The 14,055-nt window shown below is 47.3% G+C and overlaps 1 protein-coding gene across 1 annotated transcript in view; it reads right to left on the bottom strand.

The window, feature by feature from the left end:
- Positions 1-1,140: 1,140 nt before the first annotated feature.
- The window catches only part of LOC103363457 (Na(+)/H(+) exchange regulatory cofactor NHE-RF2), a 49,530-nt gene continuing 36,615 nt past the window's right edge, over positions 1,141-14,055 (bottom strand). The window contains exon 7 of the transcript XR_520499.1: positions 1,141-1,152. The gene's annotated coding sequence lies outside the window, so the exon portion shown is untranslated. The remainder of the gene's footprint in view (positions 1,153-14,055) is intronic.

Below are 14,055 nucleotides of genomic sequence, written 5' to 3' on the forward strand. Positions count from 1 at the left end.
TTTCACGTGCAGCCGCCTCGCACTTCTCTCCTCCAGGCTAATGTTCTTCCTTTCAGTCTGTGGTCCAATCAACTGATAACACCGAATTAGAACCGCCTCAGAACACATGTGATTCGAGCGCTACTGGGAAGAAAACAGGAAAAAAAAAAACTGCCACAGATCACAAAAAAAAAAAGAGGCATTTTTGAGGCCCGGCTAGATTTGTGTAATTTCAGGGCCAGGTTAGCAGAGGGATTATTTTCACAGAGCAGTTTTTTTTTGTCACGGAAAACTAAAATATCTCCATAAAGTTTGCACATATTAAACTTCTCCACAATAAGATGTTAAAAAAAAAAAGGTCATTTAAGGTCCCATCAAAGACATCAGGCTAACCCCCCTTTAGCTCCTCTCCTCCGTCAGCCTAAAACCCTCCATCCCGCCATCCTTTCATCTGGCACTGGCTCATCTCGTGTGCTATTTTCTCTTGCCTTTTCATCTTTTCCATCGGTTTCTCTCTCTTCCCCCCTTCGCGTTCCCCCGGTCGAACCCGCAGCCGTTAATGTCCATGAGCTCATTCCTTCCCTTCCCCTGTAATGACGGCATTCTGGTTGACGCAGGCTGTCCAACACCTCACCTCAAACACTCGCCGCTGTGAGGATCTCAACACGTCTCCTTGGCTTTTTTTTTTTTCTTCTTTTGAGCGAGGAGACGCTTGTTGTTACACTCTCCTCAAATTGGATGTTTATTATGGTTAGAAATAATCATACGGTTCTGGCATGTGGGCTTATTGGTTGCTCACAACTGCGCCAACATGTTGCATCCTGACGGGGAAGGAAAATCAGTATCAGCGAGTCGCCAGCAGATGTACTCGATGTTTTTAGAGAGCGTCCTCATGCGCTACGGGTTCGGGGTGTATGGTTTACGCTATGTGTGTGTCCTGCTATGTATATATCGCATGACGTATGGAGGCCCGTGTGTGGACGTGGCCGCTGGCTGTTTTCTTTCTCCCCTTCAGCTGGAGTTCAGAATTGACATTGCCGTTTATACAAGGGCACACAGTTAAGTGGAAAAGCCTCTGTTGAGACAGCTGGATCTCAACCCCTTGTTGTTTCAACACATATCTCCTCGCTCCCTATGCCCTTGCACGCTCGCGGGCCGCACACAATACGCTCCCTATCAATAAACGGTTATGTCAGTGGGCGAACACGGCATGTGCTGGTTTTTTCACTCGGCCTCATAAAACAGGAATAGTACGAATACATACCAAAGTGACATCACTCACACCTCCGGGTTGTGAACCGCCTCGCAGGGCAAACAGTGAGCTGGACGCCATTGTGCACTTCATTAAGAACTTTGTACTGAAGTGGAGTTATTTCGGTATCTTTCCACTGCATCATCTACAGAGGGGCAGCTTTTTTTTTCTCTTCTCTTTCCCCAGCCCATTGAGAAATCAATGGGTTCAAGTCAAACGGCTCAAGACGCTGTGTCAACATGGGAGCAGCGAGGCCACAAACACGTCTGAGTTCTCGACTTAAAGAGTCAATACGCCAGGTTTGCTTTTGTTTATGCCCATTGCACCTCCCTGCGTTGGACCCACAGTGGAGGAAAACTTGGAAAAGTACACCTGAGTGGTGGGCGCACCTGACGCAGCACAAAATGTGGAACATTTCCAAGAATCTAAACAACATTTCCACTCATCAACCTCTTCGAGAAACGCTTCTGAAATCTGCTCCACGAACTCCAGCCGCAGGATTAACAAACTGTGTGAAAGTGAAATAGTAAAAGGCACCGACGTAGCTCACACACCTTCTGCTGCTCCACACCTTGGCTAGGTTTCCACACAACAGGCTGTGTGTGTGTCTGCGTGTGTGTGTGTGTGTGAGCAAGAATGCGTTTGTTTCATGTTGCGTGTGAGGGCGTAATTATTGCTGAGGCCGTGACATTCAGTGACATTCAGACGAGAACTCGGGCTCCACTATGGGCCTTCTCTGTTGCAGCTTCTCCTGAATTAAAGGCGGCCGTTCATTGGCTGGCCTGGAATCAATGGAACGCGCCACATGTGGGACATTAGTCTGAGAATAAAAAGTATTTCCAGAGTGGATTTCAAAAAAAAAAAAAAAAAAGAAAGAGAAAAGCTCAAAGTCTCTTTGGGCTGTAAAGCTAGCCTCAGCAGTGCGGAGCCCAGCCCAAGCCCGTGGTCCACTCCCTGCAGCCCAATGCGTGTAACTCTATCCTCAGCCTGATTCGCTGCCAAACACCCTCACCACCACCAGCCCTGTACTTAGTGTACAGCTGCCCTGCTGCCACTGAACCACACATGCACAAATGGATGCCGAAACTGTACACACACACTTTTATTCCACTACGCCACGGTTTCCTGAGCCGAGGCCCAGTCCTGCAGACTTCTGCCGGGCACACCCACCCACTCAACCGCCCTGCCGAAGCCAAGGCTCTGGATCCCCACCTTCTCTCCTCCATCCCTCCCCTCCTTTCATCCATCCATCTCCTGGTTCGCTTTTCCAGCCTAATAATTCCTCACTGTAGAAGGCGAAACAACAACACCTCTGACCCGCGTCCTCTCTTTCCCATGTCCTCTGGTACAGAGGTTATCTAAAGTCACCGTCAGTCAGATCCCGCCGTCGGGGCTAAATTTACTAATTCTTATCATGTCTCTTGTCAGCTGAACCTCCTTCGTTTTTTTTCTTTTGCGCCTTCCGCTGCCCAGATTGGTGTTTCGCAGCAGCCCCAGAGGGAAACCAGACAGGACGGCGAACAGGAAGGCAGAGACAGCCGGCCCTGATCTGTGGCTGTAACTGGGTTAGCTACAGTAGCTGCTGGATTCCCTTCCTTTCATGGAGGTTTGGGAGCTCGCAGACTTACAGGGCCTCTGAACAATGAGAGGAATGTTTGAGCGGCTCCGGCCCTCGCTCCAGCACTACCATTACGCCTCTCGGCTGCTTTTCTACAGCGTTTTATGACCTCTGTTTGCACTCTGAGCTGCCGGCAGCAGACTGATGGACATGGAGACAGATAGATGACGGGCAGACGGATGACAGACACGCCGTGAGCAGACGGTTGCAAAAGGAAAGCAGTCAAACAGGTAGAGGCAAAATAATTACGCAGTAAATCACTCAGACGGGTGGCGGCATAATCTCTGGATCAACAGGCAAGGCAGCAAGACGGGCAGAAACGAAGCCATCCCATTTAAAGGAACTATTTACATCTGACCTTTGTAATGGAGCCGGTCCACAGTGGCAGACCTCACAACGGGGCAATATTCCAACATCACAGAACATTTGAACAGCAGCAGGCAGACTTTACTGTCGCTCCGTGTCAACGTCTGTCCTGATCAACAGGTTGCAGAAATGTGCTTCTCTGTGGACGGCCGGCGGTTCGACACCAAGAGAAAAAAAAAAGCAGCAAAAAGTCAAAGAAAAGCTGCCGCCGGGTCATAAAGTCATAAAACATGCTGTGAGGACGACGCGATGCTGCACCTACCTGAGACAACAGCTCTACTCCTTTTCTCTCTCCAGTGTCACACTCTAAAGTTGAACTTCACACTTTGCCTCCCCCTCTCTCTCTCTCTCCCCCTCTCTCTCGCTCTCTCTCTCTCTCTCTCTCCCCCACTCAGTGTCTCTCACTCTTTGTCTTCCTCGTCGGCCGGCCTCTCCTTCGGCTGTGCAGACGGGAGTGTGTGTGAACGCGAGTGTGTCTGGGAGCCAGACGGGGTGAGAGTAAGCGAGGGGGCGGGTCCAGCCCAGCGGAGGGGATTCCTTTATGACGATGTCAGAGGAGAGGAACCCTCCCCTTCTCTCCCCCGCCTCCCTCCCTCCCTGCTGCTGCTGCTGCTGCTGCTGCTAGAACACAGGAAAGGGGGCAGGGAGGTAATTGGCCGCACAGCTGCTAATAAATGAGCAAAGGCTGTTTGAGTCAATAGCAGGCAGGAAGAGCACAAAGCTAAATGTGCAGCGTTTCAAGGGACAAACGCAGCGAGACGGTCGAACCGTGAGAGATGAAAGTTGCAAAAAGTTCCCAAACGCCCTCGAATGAACTCATTAACTCTTTTTTTTTCTGTCTTTTGTTTGTCTGCAGAACTTTTTCTGATAATGAGTTAAAAGTTTAGGTTCTGATTTATCGTTGAGTTGGTGTGAAGTTGTCCCGTCTCTTGTTCTGGTGAAGCTTCGAGGCAACCTGAGCCTGGAGAGCAGGATTACAAGTTCACTTCAAGTTAGACACAACTGGGAAATAAATATGAAGATGAGGGAGATCTTGGACTCACTGTGGTAACATCAGTGTTGTTGGTAGTAATGGTGGTTTTGGGACTTCTTCTAAGAAGAAAATCCTTGATTTTGCAACTTCAGATCTGTGCAGCCACGGTGGCATAATGAAACTTGTTCTCGAAGAAGTTGCTTTTGTTTCAAGGGGCTTTTTTATTTTAATGCTGAGAGAGGTTAGTCAAGTTAGACACACGAATAATTAGACATAATTATGAAAATGAGAGAGATCTTCGAAGACACTGACTGTGGTCGCATCACTGTCTCTGCACAGGATATAAATAATCACTAATAGTAGTTAGCAGCGATGGTGGTTTCAAGGCTTCTTTTCAGATGAAAATAACAACTCCACATCTCTGCGGGGTTGTTGTATTTGTGCAGCCAGTGTGACTTATTTATCCTCAAGTTGCTGTGAAGTTTTCTCTTGTTTCGGTGAAGCTTCGAGGTGCTTTTTTTTTGTTTTTTTTCAATGCCGAGAGATGTACTTAAACTGGAGCGAAGGATTACCAGCGAAGTTAAACACACAAACAATTATGAAAATGAGAGAGCTCTGGTTCCATCGGTGTCTTTATGCAGGAACATAAACAATCAGTAATGCTTTAATAGCAGTTAGTGCTGGTTTCAGGACTTCTTTTAAACATCAAAGTTGTCAGATCTCTGTGAGGTTTTTGCATTTGTTAGAAAATGTGGCATAAACTTATTTATATTGTCAAGCTGGTGGGGAGCTGTCGTGACTCTTGTCTTGGTGAAACTTTTTTTAACGCTGAGATCGGGGCTTCTTATTGGAAGAAAATAGCCAACGATTGTTTTTGCAGCTTGAAATCTCGGTAAGGTTTTTATATTTGTGCAGCCAGTAAGAAAAAGGAGCTTAATTGTTAGTTGATGGGAAGTTGAAGGGAACTTAAACTGGGATTGGAGGGAAAGATTATCAGTTTCTTTGTCCAGGATGTGAATGATCAATAATGCATTAGTAGTAGTTGGTAGTGACGGTGGCGTCAGGACTTCTTGTATAAAGTAAAATAGCAAACATCATTACTGTTGCAGGTATTTGTGCAGCCGGTGACGTACTACTTAGAGCACCTCAACCGGTTCACTTCAAGTTAAAAACGGCTCGCACGCAATCACAGAGAAATCTTTGGAAACATCAGCAACGCTTTAACAGCAATAAGTAATAGACTTCTCAAACATCAGTGTTTTTCTGCAGCTTCAGAGCCCAGGAAGGCGTTTGTTTGTGCATGTGAGGCGTCCGAGCGGAGTTTGATCTGCACCTGTCAAACACAAGGACCCCCCCCTCAGCAGAGGGACGGTAACCGGAGCTTCTGAGAGGAGCTATTAGGAGCTTTACAACTTCCCCTTCTTCCCCTGAAGCCTCTGGGTGTGTTCGCGTGAGTGGCAAAGTCCTGCAACAGCCGACCACGCCCCTGCGAGCGCGCAGACGTCACACATTCCACACACACACACACACACACACATGCGCTCGTCTCCTAGCAACACATACACTCAAGCTTAGCGAAATGACTGTTGCCAGTAAGACACATGACCGCGACACGTCGTTTATCTTCGGATGGGATAATGTTTTGTTTATGGACCTCAGTTTCTATGTTGTCTTCACAGGGGATTTACAACTTTACATAACAGCCAAAGTTTAATGAATGCCTTCGCTTTTCTGATTGTCAGTTAGCAAAGGTTGTGTGTGGTTTACGACAGGGCTGCAAAAAATGTTATAAATTCATCTTTTCCAGCTCGCCTTGCATTACATGTGTGTGTGTGTGTGTGAATCATCCGTGTGGGGATTCAGTCGTTAGATGAGGTGAGTGTCTATGTGACAAACCTGTCTCTGTAATAAAAAAATTTTTAAAAACCCCAAACCTTTTCATCCCTTCTCTCTAAACCGCGATGCGTGCCGTGCATGCCGCCCTCTCGCTTTGCCTCACAGATGAGATAATTAGGCATCGCCACACGCAACCCCAATACTGTAATGACTGAGATGATACAGATCTGAGACTTATTACAAGAACTGTTGAGGCAACTTTCAGTTCAGGGCTGATACCAGCTCTATCTGAAACATGAACCAAGCGATGTGAAACTGTAGAAATGATGCCACATCTTGCAACTTTTCCACCCGTGCCAGTTTAGCGAGGGCAAACTCTGGCGCGTAATGTTCTGACATTTTTTCCTGCTGGCAGCGAGCTTAGTGGTACTTGGAAAATACAGCTGAAAGAGAGTTCTGTGCTTCTTTTTTTCCCCCCTTAAGGCCATAATCTGCTCTTTACGTATCGGCACAATGAGCTGTAAACACTCGGCGTGCATGTTGGCGTGTGACAGGTGTGTTTCTCTTCTTTGTGTACCATCAGTGTTGCAACACTGACCTCTAAGTTCACTGCAAATCTCCGGTGACGCTTGTGGCTGATTCTGTGGAGTCATGGTGGCGTTGTGTCATCTTTGGTTCTAGCAGTCGACGGAGAAATATGTTCTACTGTTTTGTTAGAAGTCAGATGCACATATTAAAATCATGTATTTCAGTGTTTTCTTACACTACACGTGCATTTTCCCGTTTTTTCAGTGCATTTATTCGTGTGAAAAATGTGTTTTCATACAGTGGATGGACTGTATGTGTCGGTGGGTCACAAGGGACGTTCGGCTCAGTGACCATCTTTGACAGTGAGTCAGATGACAGTAAGTGACTCTAATCTGGGCCATAGGGTCTGGGAAAAAAAAAAAAAAAAATCAACTTCCATTTGGTTGTCATGGTGAGTCAGATCCAATTATGCAACAAGCAGTGGAAAATGGTTTTGGAGAGGGAAAGAAATTCAGGGAGAGAAAGAGCTGCGAGCGGTGCCAGCTGATCTGAAAGGTATCAGCGTTAGCCTTATTTAAGCAGACACGTTGGCTCGGAGCACATTCCAGTTTAGCAGCAACGCTTTCTGCAGGCAGAGCGAGAACTCCCCGCAGATAGAAAACACGTTCACATGTGGAGGTTCGACAGCGTTGTTCTGCTCTGAGAAGCCCTGACGCTGCCTCGCCCAAAGGTAGCTCTACCAAAAGTTTTTTTGCCTCTGCATTTTTTACAGCCACTCGGGGGAATTAAAACAATCCAGCCTCCCTTCACCACAAGCTGATAATAGTATGAGTCATTGTTTTTTTTTGTTTTGTTTTGTTTTTTACCTGCTTGGGCAGAGTTTCACAAGTGTAAAGCACATGCTAGACCTCCTGTCCACTGGGTTTAGGTTGTTTTGATTTATTTACTCTTGATTTGTGTAGATATTGTGTTTTTTTTTTTGTATTTTTGAGTCATACAAGATCGATGGGAATGTCAAAAAAATCAGCCACTGAATATCTAATTGTTCACAGAAGATCATAAATCTGCTGACAGACATTGTTAGTCCATTATTTTTGGATTATGAGCAAATACCCTACCTGGAAAACCGAGAACACTTTCACCGGCCTCGTTTCTAGTGTTGGTTAGTCTGACTCACCGGATGTTGACTGCGGGTTCAAGCTTGTTGCTGGCGATGCATTTTCATGCAGCCTTCTCCTCCTTTTGCTTTCTACACGTTACAAATCTTTTTCGCGAACCTCGAGGCTAGCAACCTACCAAACTTAAAATGTTTTAAAAGTTCTGCAGAAGATTTGGACCATGCAGTGGGATGAGGTGGCCCTGCTGTTTGCTTTTTATTTGGTGAATTAGCCCTTTTAATGACATTCGTCGCCTTCATGAATCTTCCACCACGTCCTTCGCTATTTCCACTGCTTCATCATCTCTTGATTGGTTTTAAGATAGTTTATTCCCCCTCTAGCAAAATGAGCTCCTGTGCAAGGCTAAGTGTAATTAGCAACCTAATGACCACAGTAAACAGCAAAACATCTGCACACTGGGTCAGAGCATCACTGAGACCTCACTATCGTAAAGAGAGCTGGATACCGTGTTTACCCATTAACTCATGGAAGTTGCTCACACACACAAAAAAGACCAAATGTCCACGTAACTCACTGAAATAAGTTTTATCTCATGCTCGGGGGATCTCCAGCGGTATTGGTATGGTTGCCAGGGAGGACAGAACCAGCTTCCTAATCAGCCTGTCAACTCTTCATCATCCTCATCTCCACCCTGAATTAGCACCCTCGGGCATTTTCCTCTCATTCCTGGCCTCCTTTTTTAAAATTTTTTATTTTTTTTCTCCTCCCATCCACCCCCTGACCCAGTCCTGGGACATTTGAGGTCATAACTTTTCTACACCTCATCCACGCTGGACCGAGTCCCTGGAAACCGATCCCAGAACTCGGTCATAAAGTCCACGAAAGGGACCAGCGAGCCGAAGCTCGGAGCAGCCAGTTAAGAGGCTCCGAATGGATCCACTTGACTTTGACTGGTCTGGCCTTATTTTTTCCTTTCCTATGCTCTCTCTCTTTCTTTCTCGCTCTCTCTCTCTCTCCCACCTCTCTGGTATTTATGTGTTGGCAGTTGCCGTGGCGACAGGACACACAAACACTGTGGCGGTAGACAGGAAGTGCTGTGGAACCACAATGGCGTCACTGCGGCTCTTGCACTCGCTCCGCTCTCTCTCTCTCCCTCTCTCTGTCCCAGCCAGCGTGCATGCTATTATCCTTAGCGAGCTATACGGAGACCACACCGCCTTTTCTCTCTCTCGCTCTCATTTCTCTCATTATTATTAGCATTGCTTTTTCAGCTGTCTCCCCCTCGTCTCTCTTCGACTTTGTACCACATTAGCTGCTTGAGCGTTTGGAAAATCGCTGTCTGATTTGCGGTGTCTGGAACGCCCGGTGTCGGTGGATGTGCTGAAAAGCAGTTGGGCATCGACCCTCGCTGTCAGTACCCGAACCCGTCTGCAGGGCGTTCACTGTCGAGAAATTGCCCCCCTCCCCTCCTCCTCCTCCTCCTCCTCGTTGCTTCAAAACTGGGTCAAGAATGTGTATGTTTGTGAAACACATCAGCGTTTGGATTCGTATATGTTAAAGACATGTCTGAGGGCGCTGGGTTTACTGTACTGTGTTTGTCGACGGAGGCTGATCCAGCGAAGGGCAGCGCCACGGAGGGAATAAAGCAGGAATGTGTGTGGTCCTATTGCAGACTCTTACATCAGACAGACATGAGTGTACAGTGCACATCCCTCCTGTTCTCCCTCTGTCTTTTTTACACATCCCCACTCTAAATATACTCCTCTGGAAAAACCCCTTGAGAAGATACCGCCCTCTTCCACTCACCATGCTAAAAATATCCTGCCAAGACCACCTTTGCAACCCCCCTCCCCGCCTCCCCGAGTCTTTGCTCCCTTTTCTTTCGGTCCTGGATGGACCGCGGGCCCTTCTCGCTTGTCCACTTGTTGCGCTCAACGCCAGCTCATTATCTTACGCTATTTTCTTTTTTTAACCCCCCTGCTCCTTTCTGCTCCCACCTACTCCTCCTATCGAGCCCTCCGTACGATAGCGGCGCCTTCTCGAAGTCGCCCATCCGTCCGTCCAGTGACCTGCGCCGAAACTCGGAGAACTGATGAATTTTCAGGACAAACAAACATTGGAGAGGTGGTGGATGCTCTTGAAGTGAGCTCATCGCATGGGAGTGAACGAGAGTACAAATCAAGGAGAGGGAAGGAAAGATTAAAAGCAGATACGCTGAAGATATTAGCGGTTTCTATCATCATCATCATCATCATCATCATCCCTGTTTGTCATTCAGGAAGGAAGACATTTTAATAAAGGAGAGGCTCAGAACACACCAGAGGGGAGATGCTATGAAGTCAGAGAACAAATAAAAATGCAGTTTTTCTGCATTTATATGCTTTTAAATCAATCCAGCGAATATTTGTCAGTTAACAAAACCCCCTAAAATCAGCTCTACTTTTGAACACTTTGTATGTTTAGCTGTAACTCGACAGTGATTTACACGGCACAGTATCACCATCTGCACAGCAAATGAGCTGTTGCTAAACTATCTTCTACTCAATTTGAGCATCCTTTTTTAAATGAGCAGCAGTATTTAATTAAACTTTCCTTAAACCGTGAAATCACCTTTTTTTCCCTCCAGCTCAGAGTAGTTTCTGCAGTTTTTTCCTTTAGTTTGCATTCAACGTTGAGGTAAAGCAGCTTAACGCTGATATTTCAGTGGGTTTGGTTTACACGATAACGAAGCTACAAGTCACCGAAAACGATCTGATCTGAAAACTCCGGCTAACGTAGAGATTTAGAAAAACTCTCTTCGTTTACACGTAGACAGGAGGAGTTTGACGTCACGGTATGTGACAAAAGCGTAATCAGCGTCACATGTGTGCGACCATGTTTGCTGTGATAAAAGTCCAGTATTTTACTTGTTTTGTACTCGAACGCCACATTCAGGAGCAGCTCCACTTCTCTGTCGGTCCAACAAACGAGCCATTATCATAAAAGTAACAGAAAGTAATTCATGCCATTCGTTGTTGTGTTTTTTCCAGGATTCTGATTGGCTAGCATGGCTTTTTGCTTCTCGTTACACTGCCCCCTATAGGTCTGGCAGCTCATAGCAGCTCTTAATGACGCGTTCATGTGGGTTTGTGTAAACGTAGATTAGTTGAAAACAATCTGGTGTGTTATTTTTGTAAACATAGATCTGTTTTTGTACCCGGCTACGTGTAAACGTGGCCTGAGAGGGTAAGAAAACAGCTTTATCAACTCCAGTCTTCTACCACCTGGACAGACGCTGCACAACGAGATCTCATTAAGAAAATCAAACTGGGAAATGTCTCTGTGACTGTAAAAAAGAGGAAGAAGAAGTGAACCATCAGGAATAATTATTTAGGATGAAGTTGAGCAACCGGCTTACGGATGTGTGTGTTTTTTTTAGGGAACTGATGTAAAGCGGTGGACTGTACGTGTGGGACAGTAGTTTTCGGTGTTTGTGGTGGTCAGCTGGAGAGGAAGCCTATCTGCGGCCACATGGCGTTTCTGTTCCTCCGCTCAGCCGCTGACATCATCCTGAGTGACACACGGCCGAGCGACTTCCTCCGTCTCATTAATCACTCGCTGTGCTAACAGGCGGCTAACGCACTCGGGCTCCTGCAGCCTTTACAGCTCGCCACCACATTCCTCCCTCCCTCGATAGCCTCCCGGCTCCGGCCTCCATCGGCCCTCTTCCCCCAGCCGGCCTGCCCACTTAGCGGCGACCTCTGACCCCTCCTCAGCCCCCCTACCAGCCTCCTCCCGGCTATAAAACCTCCAAAAAATCCACACTGTGCTTCCTCCACCTGCTGCTCACCTGCTGCACGATCTGTCTTTAAACACGCCTGGAGACACAAAAAAAAGAGGCAGATTTTTATCAAGAGAAGCATGCTGTTTTTTTTTTTGTTCGGAGGCCGAGCATGTACTTTGGCTTTGCTGCGCTTGTGAAACAGCCGTTGGAGGACAGGTGATACTTCTCGCGTGTTATCTCTGCACAGATAAAACTGACAAGAAAGATCATCGGCTCCGGCCGGCTATTTGGAGCTGAACTTCACCCGTTTGAGCGGCAAGGAAAGGGAGCGAAAGTAGGTTAAAGTTGTGGATTCATTTTGCAATAGTTTTCTATGGCTATATGAGGCTGACTGTCACGAGCTACTGTATCTTACATTTTGCATACGACTACTACTGGCTTTATGTGTCACTGAAGCTCACTGAGTTGAGCTGAATGCACAAACAAACGAACGAATGAAACTTGCAGCAACTTTTACGACACTATAAACACACACATGCTGCTCCAGGGAGGATATGAGGGGTCAACAGTAGCTAAAATACCCATAGCTGTATGTAAATCGCAGCCTACACAAGCATAAATCTGCTCCATGTAGCCGCTTCCACCCCCTAAAAGACCGAAACAAACCGGCCGTGGGAAAGCCGGAGACACAGCGTTGCACGAGCGGCGTCTTCGCCTCGCCGGCCGCTTTCTCCCCCAAAAAAAGAAGATTTTGAAATGTAAACTTTGGTTTGTTAAAGTTTGTCAACCAGGTGGCCTTTTCCAAACTTGTAGGCGTCAGACAATAAATGGGTGGTTTAGCGAGTTAAGCCAAGGTGTGCACCGGCTGGGTGTGTCGCTGTGTGTGTTTCCGCTACCCCCACCCATGTGAAGGCTGCAGAGGGTATGTGCCCGCACTCGTGCCCTCTGGCTCTCCGGCTTCCCTCCATTTTGGTGCATGCACTCGCTCAGCCGCCTCCTTTTAATCCTTCATAACTTGCATCTTTTTTTTTCCCGCTTTGGCTAATTTTTCTAGATTTGAGCAAATTATCCGACTCGTTCCCCCCTTTGTCTCTCTCTCTTTTTTTTTTTTTTTTTTTCTGCCTTCTTGCCCTGTGCATGTAGCTGTCCTTATTTGGCTTCTCTTTGAGTGAGTGGGAGAGTGAGTATGAATGTGACTGTGTGTGTGTTTCCTCCTGACTGTGACTCACTGCTTGTCTGACTCACGAGCGCTAACAAAAACACACGGTTGCCATGGGGACGCCTCCCCTCCGCCTCCTCTCCGCCTCCCTCCGTCTCCCTCCGTCTCCTGCTCCCCCCCCTCCCTCCCTCCCTGTCAGTTTCTGGTTTCTACCCCCCCTCCTTGCAGGCATCCCGGGCAGCCCTGGCACTGGTAAACCGGTGGCACTCTTGGGTGGGATAGCGGCGCTGAGGTGCATCGAATCTGGAGGCACAAAAAAAAAAAAAAAAGAGTAAAAAAAACAAAAAAAAAGGCACAGGAGAAAACACGTGCTGGGAAAGTCCAGCAGGAGATAGAAAAGCTAGGGCGCAAGACAAGCAATCATCTGTCATCAGCAGTAAGTAGAAATGCCTGCATCGGCTGAGACGGGCTAAACAGAAAAAAAAAAGTGCCCACCTGTGGCTCTATTCACCGCCTCTGTTCTCGCTCTGTGCTTTTACTGCTCTGAAATTGCAGACTGCTTTGAACTGCGCCTGTCCTTTGATGTGCTGGCGTCACCGCTCGGCCTTGTCGTAACCTCCAGGGAGCTTGATAATGTGCCCACGTGTGGCGTTGCGTTTCGACAAAGATCAGGTAGGGCACTGGATGTACCCGCCGCCTCACGCTACAGAGGTTTGGCCTACTTCCTGGATGCTAAATGCTGGTGGCGTGCCCCCTAGTGGACGGACGGCGTTTAGCTTGCGGTGTTTCTTCATCATAGCCTTGGATAAACGCCACAAGCTACTGATAGATAATATGTTGACTCTGACTGAGCCACTGATGTGTATGAGGTTGCTCGCGGTTACAGTTTTTCCCCTCCAAGGCCTGAAGCTAAGATTAGAGAAATGTCAAATAAATGTTGTTTCCCATCCTACTGATGTCGTTCCAGATTCATCGTGCGAGTCTCAGGTTGGGACCCGCTGAGCTAAACTACCTTTAAAGTGTGAAAAAATAAATAAACAAAACGGTCCTACATAATCCCAGAAAGGTGATTTTTTTTTTTATTTGAGCCCCTTTTGATGATTAAAAAAAACCCAGCAGTAGCATCCTGAACCCGTCTTCCACCACGGTGTGGAAGGAGATGGACAAACTACAAGCCACATGTTGCACACCTGCACGCAGACGATGGAAACGCACACAAACCCACTCTCGAACGTTGCACACGATCCCGCTTTTGACCTCCCGTTAACCTCGACGCGTCCCGAAAGCTCGCAGCAGCTGGCCGGTGGAGAATTCTGAGAACGGGCTGAAACTGAAACTGTACGCCGACATAATCCTCAGCGAGAGAGAGAGAGAGATGGAGGGAAAAAAAGAGAGGAAACAGGGGGAGCAAACGAGACTGCAACCGCAAGAAGAGAAGAAGAAAGGTGAGGTGAGGAGAAAGT

Source organism: Stegastes partitus, unplaced genomic scaffold (genome assembly GCF_000690725.1).
Source record: "Stegastes partitus isolate 25-593 unplaced genomic scaffold, Stegastes_partitus-1.0.2 Scaffold660, whole genome shotgun sequence".
NCBI lineage: Eukaryota > Metazoa > Chordata > Actinopteri > Pomacentridae > Stegastes > Stegastes partitus.